This window comes from Somniosus microcephalus, chromosome 9 (genome assembly GCF_052327205.1).
Source record: "Somniosus microcephalus isolate GS21.2 chromosome 9, FLI_Smic_1.0, whole genome shotgun sequence".
Lineage (NCBI taxonomy): Eukaryota > Metazoa > Chordata > Chondrichthyes > Squaliformes > Somniosidae > Somniosus > Somniosus microcephalus.
In genome coordinates this window covers 130,688,586-130,705,048 of record NC_140995.1, presented here as the reverse complement: position 1 = coordinate 130,705,048, position 16,463 = coordinate 130,688,586, and positions in this window count along the sequence as shown.

Genomic DNA, 16,463 nt, shown 5'->3' with positions numbered 1-16,463 from the left:
GTACATCCCTGGGTTCAGACAACACACAGTGTGAACATTCCTGGGTTCAGACAACACACAGTGTGAACACTCCCGGGTTCAGACAACACACAGTGTGAACACTCCCGGGATCAGACAACACTTAGTGTGAACACTCGCGGGTTCAGACAAAACACAGTGTGAACATTACCGTGTTCGTACAATGCACAGTGTGAACATTCCCCGGTTCAGACAACAGACAGTGTGAACATTCCCGGGTTCGGACAATACACAGTGTGAACATTCCCGGGTTCGGACAACACACAGTGCGAACATTCCCGGGTTCGGACAACGCACAGTATGAACATTCCCGGTATCACACAACACACAGTGTTAACATTCCCAGGTTCAGTCAACACACAGTGTAAACATTCCCGGGTTCAGACAACACACAGTGTGAACATTCGCGGTATCAGACAACATACAGTGTGAACATTCCCGGGTTCAGACAAAACACAATGTGAACACTCGCTGCTTCAGACAACACACAGTGTGAACATTCCCGGGTTCAGACAACGCACAGTGTGAACAATCCCGGGTTCAGACAACGCACAGTGTGAACATTCCCGGGTTCAGGCAACGCACAATGTGAACATTCCCGGGTTCAGACAACACAGAGTGCGAACATTCCTGGGTTCAGACAATGCACAGTGTGAACATTCCTGGGTTCAGACAACACACAGTGTGAACATTCCCGGGTTCGGACAACAGACAGTGTGAACATTCCCGGTTTCGGACAACACACAGAGTGAACATTCCCAGGTTCAGACAACACACAGTGTGAACATTCCCGGGTTCAGACAACACACAGTGTGAACATTCCCGGGTTCCACAACACACAGTGTGAACATTCCCGGTTTCAGACAACACACTGTGTGAACATTCCCGGGCACACACGACACACAGTGTGAACATTCCCGGGTCCAGACAACACACTGTGTGAACATTCCTGGGTTCAGACAACACACAGTGTGAACATTCCCGGGTTCAGACAACAAACCGTGTGAACATTCCCGGGTTCAGCCAACACACAGTGTGAACATTCCCGGGTTCAGACAACACACAGTATGAACACTCCCGGGTTCAGGCAACACAGAGTGTGAACATTCCCGGGTTCAGACAACACACAGTGTGAACATTCCATGGATCAGACAACACACAGTGTGAACTTTGCCGGGTTCAGACAAAACACAGTGTGAACACTCGCGGGTTCTGACAACAGACAGTGTGAACACTCCGGGGTTCAGACTAAGCACAGTGTGAACAATCCCGGGTTCAGACAACGCACAGTGTGGACATTCCCGGGTGCAGACAGCACACAGTGTGAACATTACCGTGTTCGGACAATGCACAGTGTGAACATTCCCCGGTTCAGACAACACACAGTGTGAACATTCCTGGGTTCGGACAGCACACAGTGTGAACATTCGCGGTATCAGACAACATACAGTGTGAACATTCCCAGGTTCAGACAACACACAATGTGAACACTCGCTGGTTCAAACAACACAAAGTGTGAACATTCCCGGGTTCAGACAACACACAGTGTGAACATTCCCGGGTTCAGACAACACACAGTGTGAACATTCCCGGGTTCAGACAAAAAACACAGTGTGAACATTCCCAGGACCAGACAACACACAGTGTGAATACACCCGGGTTCAGGCAACACACAGGGTGAACATTCCCGGGTTCGGACAACGCACAGTGTGAACACTCTCGGTTTCACACAACACACAGTGTGAACATTCCCGGGTTCAGACAACACACAGAGTGAACACTCCCAGGTTCAGGCAACACAAAGTGTGAAGATTCCCGGGATCAGACAACACACAGTGTGAATACTCCCGGGTTCAGATAACACACAGTGTGAACATTCCCGGGCGCACACGACACACAGTGTGAACATTCCCGGGTCCAGACAACACACAGTGTGAACATTCCTGGGTTCAGACAACACACAGTGTGAACATTCCCGGGTTCAGACTACAAACAGTGTGAACATTCCTGGGTTCAGACAACACACAGTGTGAACATTCCCGGGTTCGGACAACAGACAGTGTGAACATTCCCGGTTTCGGACAACACACAGAGTGAACATTCCCAGGTTCAGACAACACACAGTGTGAACATTCCCGGGTTCAGACAACACACAGTGTGAACATTCCCGGGTTCCACAACACACAGTGTGAACATTCCCGGTTTCAGACAACACACTGTGTGAACATTCCCGGGCGCACACGACACACAGTGTGAACATTCCCGGGTCCAGACAACACACTGTGTGAACATTCCTGGGTTCAGACAACACACAGTGTGAACATTCCCGGGTTCAGACAACAAACCGTGTGAACATTCCCGGGTTCAGCCAACACACAGTGTGAACATTCCCGGGTTCAGACAACACACAGTATGAACACTCCCGGGTTCAGGCAACACAGAGTGTGAACATTCCCGGGTTCAGACAACACACAGTGTGAACATTCCATGGATCAGACAACACACAGTGTGAACTTTGCCGGGTTCAGACAAAACACAGTGTGAACACTCGCGGGTTCTGACAACAGACAGTGTGAACACTCCGGGGTTCAGACTAAGCACAGTGTGAACAATCCCGGGTTCAGACAACGCACAGTGTGGACATTCCCGGGTTCAGACAGCACACAGTGTGAACATTACCGTGTTCGGACAATGCACAGTGTGAACATTCCCCGGTTCAGACAACACACAGTGTGAACATTCCTGGGTTCGGACAGCACACAGTGTGAACATTCGCGGTATCAGACAACATACAGTGTGAACATTCCCAGGTTCAGACAACACACAATGTGAACACTCGCTGGTTCAAACAACACACAGTGTGAACATTCCCGGGTTCAGACAACACACAGTGTGAACATTCCCGGGTTCAGACAACACACAGTGTGAACATTCCCGGGTTCAGACAAAAAACACAGTGTGAACATTCCCAGGACCAGACAACACACAGTGTGAATACACCCGGGTTCAGGCAGCACACAGGGTGAACATTCCCGGGTTCGGACAACGCACAGTGTGAACACTCTCGGTTTCACACAACACACAGTGTGAACATTCCCGGGTTCAGACAACACACAGAGTGAACACTCCCAGGTTCAGGCAACACAAAGTGTGAAGATTCCCGGGATCAGACAACACACAGTGTGAATACTCCCGGGTTCAGACAACACACAGTGTGAACATTCCCGGGCGCACACGACACACAGTGTGAACATTCCCGGGTCCAGACAACACACAGTGTGAACATTCCTGGGTTCAGACAACACACAGTGTGAACATTCCCGGGTTCAGACTACAAATAGTGTGAACATTCCTGGGTTCAGACAACACACAGTGTGAACATTCCCGGGTTCGGACAACAGACAGTGTGAACATTCCCGGTTTCGGACAACACACAGAGTGAACATTCCCAGGTTCAGACAACACACAGTGTGAACATTCCCGGGTTCAGACAACACACAGTGTGAACATTCCCGGGTTCCACAACACACAGTGTGAACATTCCCGGTTTCAGACAACACACTGTGTGAACATTCCCGGGCGCACACGACACACAGTGTGAACATTCCCGGGTCCAGACAACACACTGTGTGAACATTCCTGGGTTCAGACAACACACAGTGTGAACATTCCCGGGTTCAGACAACAAACCGTGTGAACATTCCCGGGTTCAGCCAACACACAGTGTGAACATTCCCGGGTTCAGACAACACACAGTATGAACACTCCCGGTTTCAGGCAACACAGAGTGTGAACATTCCCGGGTTCAGACAACACACAGTGTGAACATTCCATGGATCAGACAACACACAGTGTGAACTTTGCCGGGTTCAGACAAAACACAGTGTGAACACTCGCGGGTTCTGACAACAGACAGTGTGAACACTCCGGGGTTCAGACTAAGCACAGTGTGAACAATCCCGGGTTCAGACAACGCACAGTGTGGACATTCCCGGGTTCAGACAGCACACAGTGTGAACATTACCGTGTTCGGACAATGCACAGTGTGAACATTCCCCGGTTCAGACAACACACAGTGTGAACATTCCTGGGTTCGGACAGCACACAGTGTGAACATTCGCGGTATCAGACAACATACAGTGTGAACATTCCCAGGTTCAGACAACACACAATGTGAACACTCGCTGGTTCAAACAACACACAGTGTGAACATTCCCGGGTTCAGACAACACACAGTGTGAACATTCCCGGGTTCAGACAACACACAGTGTGAACATTCCCGGGTTCAGACAAAAAACACAGTGTGAACATTCCCAGGACCAGACAACACACAGTGTGAATACACCCGGGTTCAGGCAACACACAGGGTGAACATTCCCGGGTTCGGACAACGCACAGTGTGAACACTCTCGGTTTCACACAACACACAGTGTGAACATTCCCGGGTTCAGACAACACACAGAGTGAACACTCCCAGGTTCAGGCAACACAAAGTGTGAAGATTCCCGGGATCAGACAACACACAGTGTGAATACTCCCGGGTTCAGACAACACACAGTGTGAACATTCCCGGGCGCACACGACACACAGTGTGAACATTCCCGGGTCCAGACAACACACAGTGTGAACATTCCTGGGTTCAGACAACACACAGTGTGAGCATTCCCGGGTTCAGACTACAAACAGTGTGAACATTCCCGGGTTCAGCCAACACACAGTGTGAACATTCCCGGGTTCAGACAACACACAGTGTGAACACTCCCGGGTTCAGGCAACACAGAGTGTGAACATTCCCGGGTTCAGACAACACACAGTGTGAACGTTCCACGGATCAGACAACACACAGTGTGAACTTTCCCGGGTCAGACAAAACACAGTGTGAACACTCGTGGTTTCAGACAACAGACAGTGTCAACATTCCCGGGTTCAGACAAAGCACAGTGTGAACAATCCCGGGTTCAGACAATGCACAGTGTGGACATTCCCGGGATTAGGCAACGCACAGTGTGAACATTCCCCGGTTCAGACAATACACAATGTGAACATTCCCGGGTTCGGACAACTCACAGTGTGAACATTCCCGAGTTCAGACAACACACAGTGTGAACATTCCCGAGTTCACACAAGGCACAGTGTGAACACTCCTGGGTTCACACAACACACAGTGTGAACATAGCCGGGTTCAGACAATGCACAGTGTGAACACTCCCGGGTTCACACAACACACAGTGTGATCATTCCCGGGTTCAGACAACACACAGTGTGTATACTCCCGGGGTCAGACAACACACAGTGTGAACATTCCCGGGTTCAGACAACACACAGTGTGAACATTCCTGGGTTCAGACAACACACAGTGTGAACACTCCCGGGTTCAGACAACACACAGTGTGAACACTCCCGGGTTCAGACAACACTTAGTGTGAACACTCGCGGGTTCAGACAACACACAGTGTGAACATTACCGTGTTCGTACAATGCACAGTGTGAACATTCCCCGGTTCAGACAACAGACAGTGTGAACTTTCCCGGGTTCGGACAACACACAGTGTGAACATTCCCGGGTTCGGACAACACACAGTGCGAACATTCCCGGGTTCGGACAACGCACAGTATGAACATTCCCGGTATCACACAACACACAGTGTTAACATTCCCAGGTTCAGACAACACACAGTGTAAACATTCCCGGGTTCAGACAACACACAGTGTGAACATTCGCGGTATCAGACAACATACAGTGTGAACATTCCCGTGTTCAGACAACACACAATGTGAACACTCGCTGGTTCAGACAACACACAGTGTGAACATTCCCGGGTTCAGACAAGGCACAGTGTGAACAATCCCGGGTTCAGACAACGCACAGTGTGAACATTCCCGGGTTCAGGCAACGCACAATGTGAACATTCCCGGGTTCAGACAACACAGAGTGCGAACATTCCTGGGTTCAGACAATGCACAGTGTGAACATTCCTGGGTTCAGACAACACACAGTGTGAACATTCCCGGGTTCGGACAACAGACAGTGTGAACATTCCCGGTTTCGGACAACACACAGAGTGAACATTCCCAGGTTCAGACAACACACAGTGTGAACATTCCCGGGTTCAGACAACACACAGTGTGAACAATCCCGGGTTCCACAACACACAGTGTGAACATTCCCGGTTTCAGACAACACACTGTGTGAACATTCCCGGGCGCACACGACACACAGTGTGAACATTCCCGGGTCCAGACAACACACTGTGTGAACATTCCTGGGTTCAGACAACACACAGTGTGAACATTCCCGGGTTCAGACTAAAAACCGTGTGAACATTCCCGGGTTCAGCCAACACACAGTGTGAACATTCCCGGGTTCAGACAACACACAGTGTGAACACTCCTGGGTTCAGGCAACACAGAGTGTGAACATTCCCGGGTTCAGACAACACACAGTGTGAACATTCGCGGTATCAGACAACATACAGTGTGAACATTCCCGGGTTCAGACAACACACAATGTGAACACTCGCTGGTTCAGACAACACACAGTGTGAACAATCCCGGGTTCAGACAACGCACAGTGTGAACAATCCCGGGTTCAGACAACGCACAGTGTGAACATTCCCGGGTTCAGGCAACGCACAATGTGAACATTCCCGGGTTCAGACAACACAGAGTGCGAACATTCCTGGGTTCAGACAATGCACAGTGTGAACATTCCTGGGTTCAGACAACACACAGTGTGAACATTCCCGGGTTCGGACAACAGACAGTGTGAACATTCCCGGTTTCGGACAACACACAGAGTGAACATTCCCAGGTTCAGACAACACACAGTGTGAACATTCCCGGGTTCAGACAACACACAGTGTGAACATTCCCGGGTTCCACAACACACAGTGTGAACATTCCCGGTTTCAGACAACACACTGTGTGAACATTCCCGGGCGCACACGACACACAGTGTGAACATTCCCGGGTCCAGACAAGACACTGTGTGAACATTCCTGGGTTCAGACAACACACAGTGTGAACATTCCCGGGTTCAGACTAAAAACCGTGTGAACATTCCCGGGTTCAGCCAACACACAGTGTGAACATTCCCGGGTTCAGACAACACACAGTGTGAACACTCCCGGGTTCAGGCAACACAGAGTGTGAACATTCCCGGGTTCAGACAACACACAGTGTGAACATTCGCGGTATCAGACAACATACAGTGTGAACATTCCCGGGTTCAGACAACACACAATGTGAATACTCGCTGGTTCAGACAACACACAGTGTGAACATTCCCGGGTTCAGACAACGCACAGTGTGAACAATCCCGGGTTCAGACAACGCACAGTGTGAACATTCCCGGGTTCAGGCAACGCACAATGTGAACATTCCCGGGTTCAGACAACACAGAGTGCGAACATTCCTGGGTTCAGACAATGCACAGTGTGAACATTCCTGGGTTCAGGCAACACACAGTGTGAACATTCCCGGGTTCGGACAACAGACAGTGTGAACATTCCCGGTTTCGGACAACACACAGAGTGAACATTCCCAGGTTCAGACAACACACAGTGTGAACATTCCCGGGTTCAGACAACACACAGTGTGAACATTCCCGGGTTCCAAAACACACAGTGTGAACATTCCCGGTTTCAGACAACACACAGTGTGAACATTCCCGGGCGCACACGACACACAGTGTGAACATTCCCGGGTCCAGACAACACACTGTGTGAACATTCCTGGGTTCAGACAACACACAGTGTGAACATTCCCGGGTTCAGACAACAAACCGTGTGAACATTCCCGGGTTCAGCCAACACACAGTGTGAACATTCCCGGGTTCAGACAACACACAGTGTGAACACTCCCGGGTTCAGGCAACACAGAGTGTGAACATTCCCGGGTTCAGACAACACACAGTGTGAACATTCCATGGATCAGACAACACACAGTGTGAACTTTGCCGGGTTCAGACAAAACACAGTGTGAACACTCGCGGGTTCTGACAACAGACAGTGTGAACACTCCCGGGTTCAGACTAAGCACAGTGTGAACAATCCCGGGTTCAGACAACGCCCAGTGTGGACATTCCCGGGTTCAGACAGCACACAGTGTGAACATTACCGTGTTCGGACAATGCACAGTGTGAACATTCCCCGGTTCAGACAACACACAGTGTGAACATTCCTGGGTTCGGACAACACACAGTGTGAACATTCGCGGTATCAGACAACATACAGTGTGAACATTCCCAGGTTCAGACAACACACAATGTGAACACTCGCTGGTTCAAACAACACACAGTGTGAACATTCCCGGGTTCAGACAACACACAGTGTGAACATTCCCGGGTTCAGACAACACACAGTGTGAACATTCCCGGATTCAGACAAAAAACACAGTGTGAACATTCCCAGGACCAGACAACACACAGTGTGAATACACCCGGGTTCAGGCAACACACAGGGTGAACATTCCCGGGTTCGGACAACGCACAGTGTGAACACTCTCAGGTTCACACAACACACAGTGTGAACATTCCCGGGTTCAGACAACACACAGAGTGAACACTCCCAGGTTCAGGCAACACAAAGTGTGAAGATTCCCGGGATCAGACAACACACAGTGTGAATACTCCCGGGTTCAGACAACACACAGTGTGAACATTCCCGGGCGCACACGACACACAGTGTGAACATTCCCGGGTCCAGACAACACACAGTGTGAACATTCCTGGGTTCAGACAACACACAGTGTGAACATTCCCGGGTTCAGACTACAAACAGTGTGAACATTCCCGGGTTCAGCCAACACACAGTGTGAACATTCCCGGGTTCAGACAACACACAGTGTGAACACTCCCGGGTTCAGGCAACACAGAGTGTGAACATTCCCGGGTTCAGACAACACACAGTGTGAACATTCCACGGATCAGACAACACACAGTGTGAACTTTCCCGGGTTCAGACAAAACACAGTGTGAACACTCGTGGGTTCAGACAACAGACAGTGTCAACATTCCCGGGTTCAGACAAAGCACAGTGTGAACAATCCCGGGTTCAGACAATGCACAGTGTGGACATTCCCGGGATTAGGCAACGCACAGTGTGAACATTCCCCGGTTCAGACAATACACAATGTGAACATTCCCGGGTTCGGACAACTCACAGTGTGAACATTCCCGGGTTCAGACAACACACAGTGTGAACATTCCCGAGTTCACACAAGGCACAGGGAGAACACTCCTGGGTTCACACAACACACAGTGTTAACATAGCCGGGTTCAGACAATGCACAGTGTGAACACTCCCGGGTTCACACAACACACAGTGTGATCATTCCCGGGTTCAGACAACACACAGTGTGTATACTCCCGGGGTCAGACAACACACAGTGTGAACATTCCCGGGTTCAGACAACACACAGTGTGAACGTTCCTGGGTTCAGACAACACACAGTGTGAACACTCCCGGGTTCAGACAACACACAGTGTGAACACTCCCGGGTTCAGACAACACTTTGTGTGAACACTCGCGGGTTCAGACAACACACAGTGTGAACATTACCGTGTTCGTACAATGCACAGTGTGAACATTCCCCGGTTCAGACAACAGACAGTGTGAACATTCCCGGGTTCGGACAACACACAGTGTGAACATTCCCGGGTTCGGACAACACACAATGCGAACATTCCCGGGTTCGGACAACGCACAGTATGAACATTCCCGGTATCACACAACACGCAGTGTTAACATTCCCAGGTTCAGACAACACACAGTGTAAACATTCCCGGGTTCAGACAACACACAGTGTGAACATTCGCGGTATCAGACAACATACAGTGTGAACATTCCCGTGTTCAGACAACACACAATGTGAACACTCGCTGGTTCAGACAACACACAGTGTGAACATTCCCGGGTTCAGACAAGGCACAGTGTGAACAATCCCGGGTTCAGACAACGCACAGTGTGAACATTCCCGGGTTCAGGCAACGCACAATGTGAACATTCCCGGGTTCAGACAACACAGAGTGCGAACATTCCTGGGTTCAGACAATGCACAGTGTGAACATTCCTGGGTTCAGACAACACACAGTGTGAACATTCCCGGGTTCGGACAACAGACAGTGTGAACATTCCCGGTTTCGGACAACACACAGAGTGAACATTCCCAGGTTCAGACAACACACAGTGTGAACATTCCCGGGTTCAGACAACACACAGTGTGAACATTCCTGGGTTCCACAACACAGTGTGAACATTCCCGGTTTCAGACAACACACTGTGTGAACATTCCCGGGTGCACACGACACACAGTGTGAACATTCCCGGGTCCAGACAACACACTGTGTGAACATTCCTGGGTTCAGACAACACACAGTGTGAACATTCCCGGGTTCAGACTAAAAACCGTGTGAACATTCCCGGGTTCAGCCAACACACAGTGTGAACATTCCCGGGTTCGGACAACACACAGTGCGAACATTCCCGGGTTCGGACAACGCACAGTATGAACATTCCCGGTATCACACAACACACAGTGTTAACATTCCCAGGTTCAGACAACACACAGTGTAAACATTCCCGGGTTCAGACAACACACAGTGTGAACATTCGCGGTATCAGACAACATACAGTGTGAACATTCCCGTGTTCAGACAACACACAATGTGAACACTCGCTGGTTCAGACAACACACAGTGTGAACATTCCCGGGTTCAGACAAGGCACAGTGTGAACAATCCCGGGTTCAGACAACGCACAGTGTGAACATTCCCGGGTTCAGGCAACGCACAATGTGAACATTCCCGGGTTCAGACAACACAGAGTGCGAACATTCCTGGGTTCAGACAATGCACAGTGTGAACATTCCTGGGTTCAGACAACACACAGTGTGAACATTCCCGGGTTCGGACAACAGACAGTGTGAACATTCCCGGTTTCGGACAACACACAGAGTGAACATTCCCAGGTTCAGACAACACACAGTGTGAACATTCCCGGGTTCAGACAACACACAGTGTGAACAATCCCGGGTTCCACAACACACAGTGTGAACATTCCCGGTTTCAGACAACACACTGTGTGAACATTCCCGGGCGCACACGACACACAGTGTGAACATTCCCGGGTCCAGACAACACACTGTGTGAACATTCCTGGGTTCAGACAACACACAGTGTGAACATTCCCGGGTTCAGACTAAAAACCGTGTGAACATTCCCGGGTTCAGCCAACACACAGTGTGAACATTCCCGGGTTCAGACAACACACAGTGTGAACACTCCTGGGTTCAGGCAACACAGAGTGTGAACATTCCCGGGTTCAGACAACACACAGTGTGAACATTCGCGGTATCAGACAACATACAGTGTGAACATTCCCGGGTTCAGACAACACACAATGTGAACACTCGCTGGTTCAGACAACACACAGTGTGAACAATCCCGGGTTCAGACAACGCACAGTGTGAACAATCCCGGGTTCAGACAACGCACAGTGTGAACATTCCCGGGTTCAGGCAACGCACAATGTGAACATTCCCGGGTTCAGACAACACAGAGTGCGAACATTCCTGGGTTCAGACAATGCACAGTGTGAACATTCCTGGGTTCAGACAACACACAGTGTGAACATTCCCGGGTTCGGACAACAGACAGTGTGAACATTCCCGGTTTCGGACAACACACAGAGTGAACATTCCCAGGTTCAGACAACACACAGTGTGAACATTCCCGGGTTCAGACAACACACAGTGTGAACATTCCCGGGTTCCACAACACACAGTGTGAACATTCCCGGTTTCAGACAACACACTGTGTGAACATTCCCGGGCGCACACGACACACAGTGTGAACATTCCCGGGTCCAGACAAGACACTGTGTGAACATTCCTGGGTTCAGACAACACACAGTGTGAACATTCCCGGGTTCAGACTAAAAACCGTGTGAACATTCCCGGGTTCAGCCAACACACAGTGTGAACATTCCCGGGTTCAGACAACACACAGTGTGAACACTCCCGGGTTCAGGCAACACAGAGTGTGAACATTCCCGGGTTCAGACAACACACAGTGTGAACATTCGCGGTATCAGACAACATACAGTGTGAACATTCCCGGGTTCAGACAACACACAATGTGAATACTCGCTGGTTCAGACAACACACAGTGTGAACATTCCCGGGTTCAGACAACGCACAGTGTGAACAATCCCGGGTTCAGACAACGCACAGTGTGAACATTCCCGGGTTCAGGCAACGCACAATGTGAACATTCCCGGGTTCAGACAACACAGAGTGCGAACATTCCTGGGTTCAGACAATGCACAGTGTGAACATTCCTGGGTTCAGGCAACACACAGTGTGAACATTCCCGGGTTCGGACAACAGACAGTGTGAACATTCCCGGTTTCGGACAACACACAGAGTGAACATTCCCAGGTTCAGACAACACACAGTGTGAACATTCCCGGGTTCAGACAACACACAGTGTGAACATTCCCGGGTTCCAAAACACACAGTGTGAACATTCCCGGTTTCAGACAACACACAGTGTGAACATTCCCGGGCGCACACGACACACAGTGTGAACATTCCCGGGTCCAGACAACACACTGTGTGAACATTCCTGGGTTCAGACAACACACAGTGTGAACATTCCCGGGTTCAGACAACAAACCGTGTGAACATTCCCGGGTTCAGCCAACACACAGTGTGAACATTCCCGGGTTCAGACAACACACAGTGTGAACACTCCCGGGTTCAGGCAACACAGAGTGTGAACATTCCCGGGTTCAGACAACACACAGTGTGAACATTCCATGGATCAGACAACACACAGTGTGAACTTTGCCGGGTTCAGACAAAACACAGTGTGAACACTCGCGGGTTCTGACAACAGACAGTGTGAACACTCCCGGGTTCAGACTAAGCACAGTGTGAACAATCCCGGGTTCAGACAACGCCCAGTGTGGACATTCCCGGGTTCAGACAGCACACAGTGTGAACATTACCGTGTTCGGACAATGCACAGTGTGAACATTCCCCGGTTCAGACAACACACAGTGTGAACATTCCTGGGTTCGGACAACACACAGTGTGAACATTCGCGGTATCAGACAACATACAGTGTGAACATTCCCAGGTTCAGACAACACACAATGTGAACACTCGCTGGTTCAAACAACACACAGTGTGAACATTCCCGGGTTCAGACAACACACAGTGTGAACATTCCCGGGTTCAGACAACACACAGTGTGAACATTCCCGGATTCAGACAAAAAACACAGTGTGAACATTCCCAGGACCAGACAACACACAGTGTGAATACACCCGGGTTCAGGCAACACACAGGGTGAACATTCCCGGGTTCGGACAACGCACAGTGTGAACACTCTCAGGTTCACACAACACACAGTGTGAACATTCCCGGGTTCAGACAACACACAGAGTGAACACTCCCAGGTTCAGGCAACACAAAGTGTGAAGATTCCCGGGATCAGACAACACACAGTGTGAATACTCCCGGGTTCAGACAACACACAGTGTGAACATTCCCGGGCGCACACGACACACAGTGTGAACATTCCCGGGTCCAGACAACACACAGTGTGAACATTCCTGGGTTCAGACAACACACAGTGTGAACATTCCCGGGTTCAGACTACAAACAGTGTGAACATTCCCGGGTTCAGCCAACACACAGTGTGAACATTCCCGGGTTCAGACAACACACAGTGTGAACACTCCCGGGTTCAGGCAACACAGAGTGTGAACATTCCCGGGTTCAGACAACACACAGTGTGAACATTCCACGGATCAGACAACACACAGTGTGAACTTTCCCGGGTTCAGACAAAACACAGTGTGAACACTCGTGGGTTCAGACAACAGACAGTGTCAACATTCCCGGGTTCAGACAAAGCACAGTGTGAACAATCCCGGGTTCAGACAATGCACAGTGTGGACATTCCCGGGATTAGGCAACGCACAGTGTGAACATTCCCCGGTTCAGACAATACACAATGTGAACATTCCCGGGTTCGGACAACTCACAGTGTGAACATTCCCGGGTTCAGACAACACACAGTGTGAACATTCCCGAGTTCACACAAGGCACAGGGAGAACACTCCTGGGTTCACACAACACACAGTGTTAACATAGCCGGGTTCAGACAATGCACAGTGTGAACACTCCCGGGTTCACACAACACACAGTGTGATCATTCCCGGGTTCAGACAACACACAGTGTGTATACTCCCGGGGTCAGACAACACACAGTGTGAACATTCCCGGGTTCAGACAACACACAGTGTGAACGTTCCTGGGTTCAGACAACACACAGTGTGAACACTCCCGGGTTCAGACAACACACAGTGTGAACACTCCCGGGTTCAGACAACACTTTGTGTGAACACTCGCGGGTTCAGACAACACACAGTGTGAACATTACCGTGTTCGTACAATGCACAGTGTGAACATTCCCCGGTTCAGACAACAGACAGTGTGAACATTCCCGGGTTCGGACAACACACAGTGTGAACATTCCCGGGTTCGGACAACACACAATGCGAACATTCCCGGGTTCGGACAACGCACAGTATGAACATTCCCGGTATCACACAACACGCAGTGTTAACATTCCCAGGTTCAGACAACACACAGTGTAAACATTCCCGGGTTCAGACAACACACAGTGTGAACATTCGCGGTATCAGACAACATACAGTGTGAACATTCCCGTGTTCAGACAACACACAATGTGAACACTCGCTGGTTCAGACAACACACAGTGTGAACATTCCCGGGTTCAGACAAGGCACAGTGTGAACAATCCCGGGTTCAGACAACGCACAGTGTGAACATTCCCGGGTTCAGGCAACGCACAATGTGAACATTCCCGGGTTCAGACAACACAGAGTGCGAACATTCCTGGGTTCAGACAATGCACAGTGTGAACATTCCTGGGTTCAGACAACACACAGTGTGAACATTCCCGGGTTCGGACAACAGACAGTGTGAACATTCCCGGTTTCGGACAACACACAGAGTGAACATTCCCAGGTTCAGACAACACATAGTGTGAACATTCCCGGGTTCAGACAACACACAGTGTGAACATTCCTGGGTTCCACAACACAGTGTGAACATTCCCGGTTTCAGACAACACACTGTGTGAACATTCCCGGGTGCACACGACACACAGTGTGAACATTCCCGGGTCCAGACAACACACTGTGTGAACATTCCTGGGTTCAGACAACACACAGTGTGAACATTCCCGGGTTCAGACTAAAAACCGTGTGAACATTCCCGGGTTCAGCCAACACACAGTGTGAACATTCCCGGGTTCAGACAACACACAGTGTGAACACTCCCGGGTTCAGGCAACACAGAGTGTGAACATTCCCGGGTTCAGACAACACACAGTGTGAACATTCCATGGATCAGACAACACACAGTGTGAACTTTGCCAGGTTCAGACAAAACACAGTGTGAACACTCGCGGGTTCTGACAACAGACAGTGTGAACATTCCCGGGTTCAGACTAAGCACAGTGTGGACAATCCCGGGTTCAGACAACGCAGAGTGTGGACATTCCCGGGTTCAGACAGCACACAGTGTGAACATTACCGTGTTCGGACAATGCACAGTGTGAACATTCCCCGGTTCAGACAACACACAGTGTGAACATTCCTAGGTTCGGACAACACAGTGTGAACATTCGTGGTATCAGACAACATACAGTGTGAACATTCCCGGGTTCAGACAACACACAATGTGAACACTCGCTGGTTCAAACAACACACAGTGTGAACATTCCCGGGTTCAGACAACGCACAGTGTGAACAATCCCGGGTTCAGACAACGCACAGTGTTAACATTCCCGGGTTCAGGCAACGCACAGTGTGAACATTCCCGGGTTCAGACAACACACAGTGTGAACATTCCTGGTTTCGGACAATGCACAGTGTGAACATTCCTGGGTTCAGACAACACACAGTGTGAACATTCCCGGGTTCGGACAACAGACAGTGTGAACATTCCCGGTTTCGGACAACACACAGAGTGAACATTCCCAGGTTCAGACAACACACAGTGTGAACATTCCCGGGTTCACACAACACACAGTGTGAACATTCCCGGGTTCAGACAACACACAGTGTGAACATTCCCGGGCGCACACGACACACAGTGTGAACATTCCCGCGTCCAGACAACACACAGTGTGAACATTCTTGGGTTCAGACAACACACAGTGTGAACATTCCCGGGTTCAGTCAACGCACAGTGTGACCATTCCTGGTTTCAGACAACACACAGTGTGAACATTCCCGGGTTCGGACAACAGACAGTGTGAACATTCCTGGGTTCGGACAACACACAGTGTGAACATTCCCAGGTTCAGACAACACACAGTGTGAACATTCCCGGGTTCATACAAC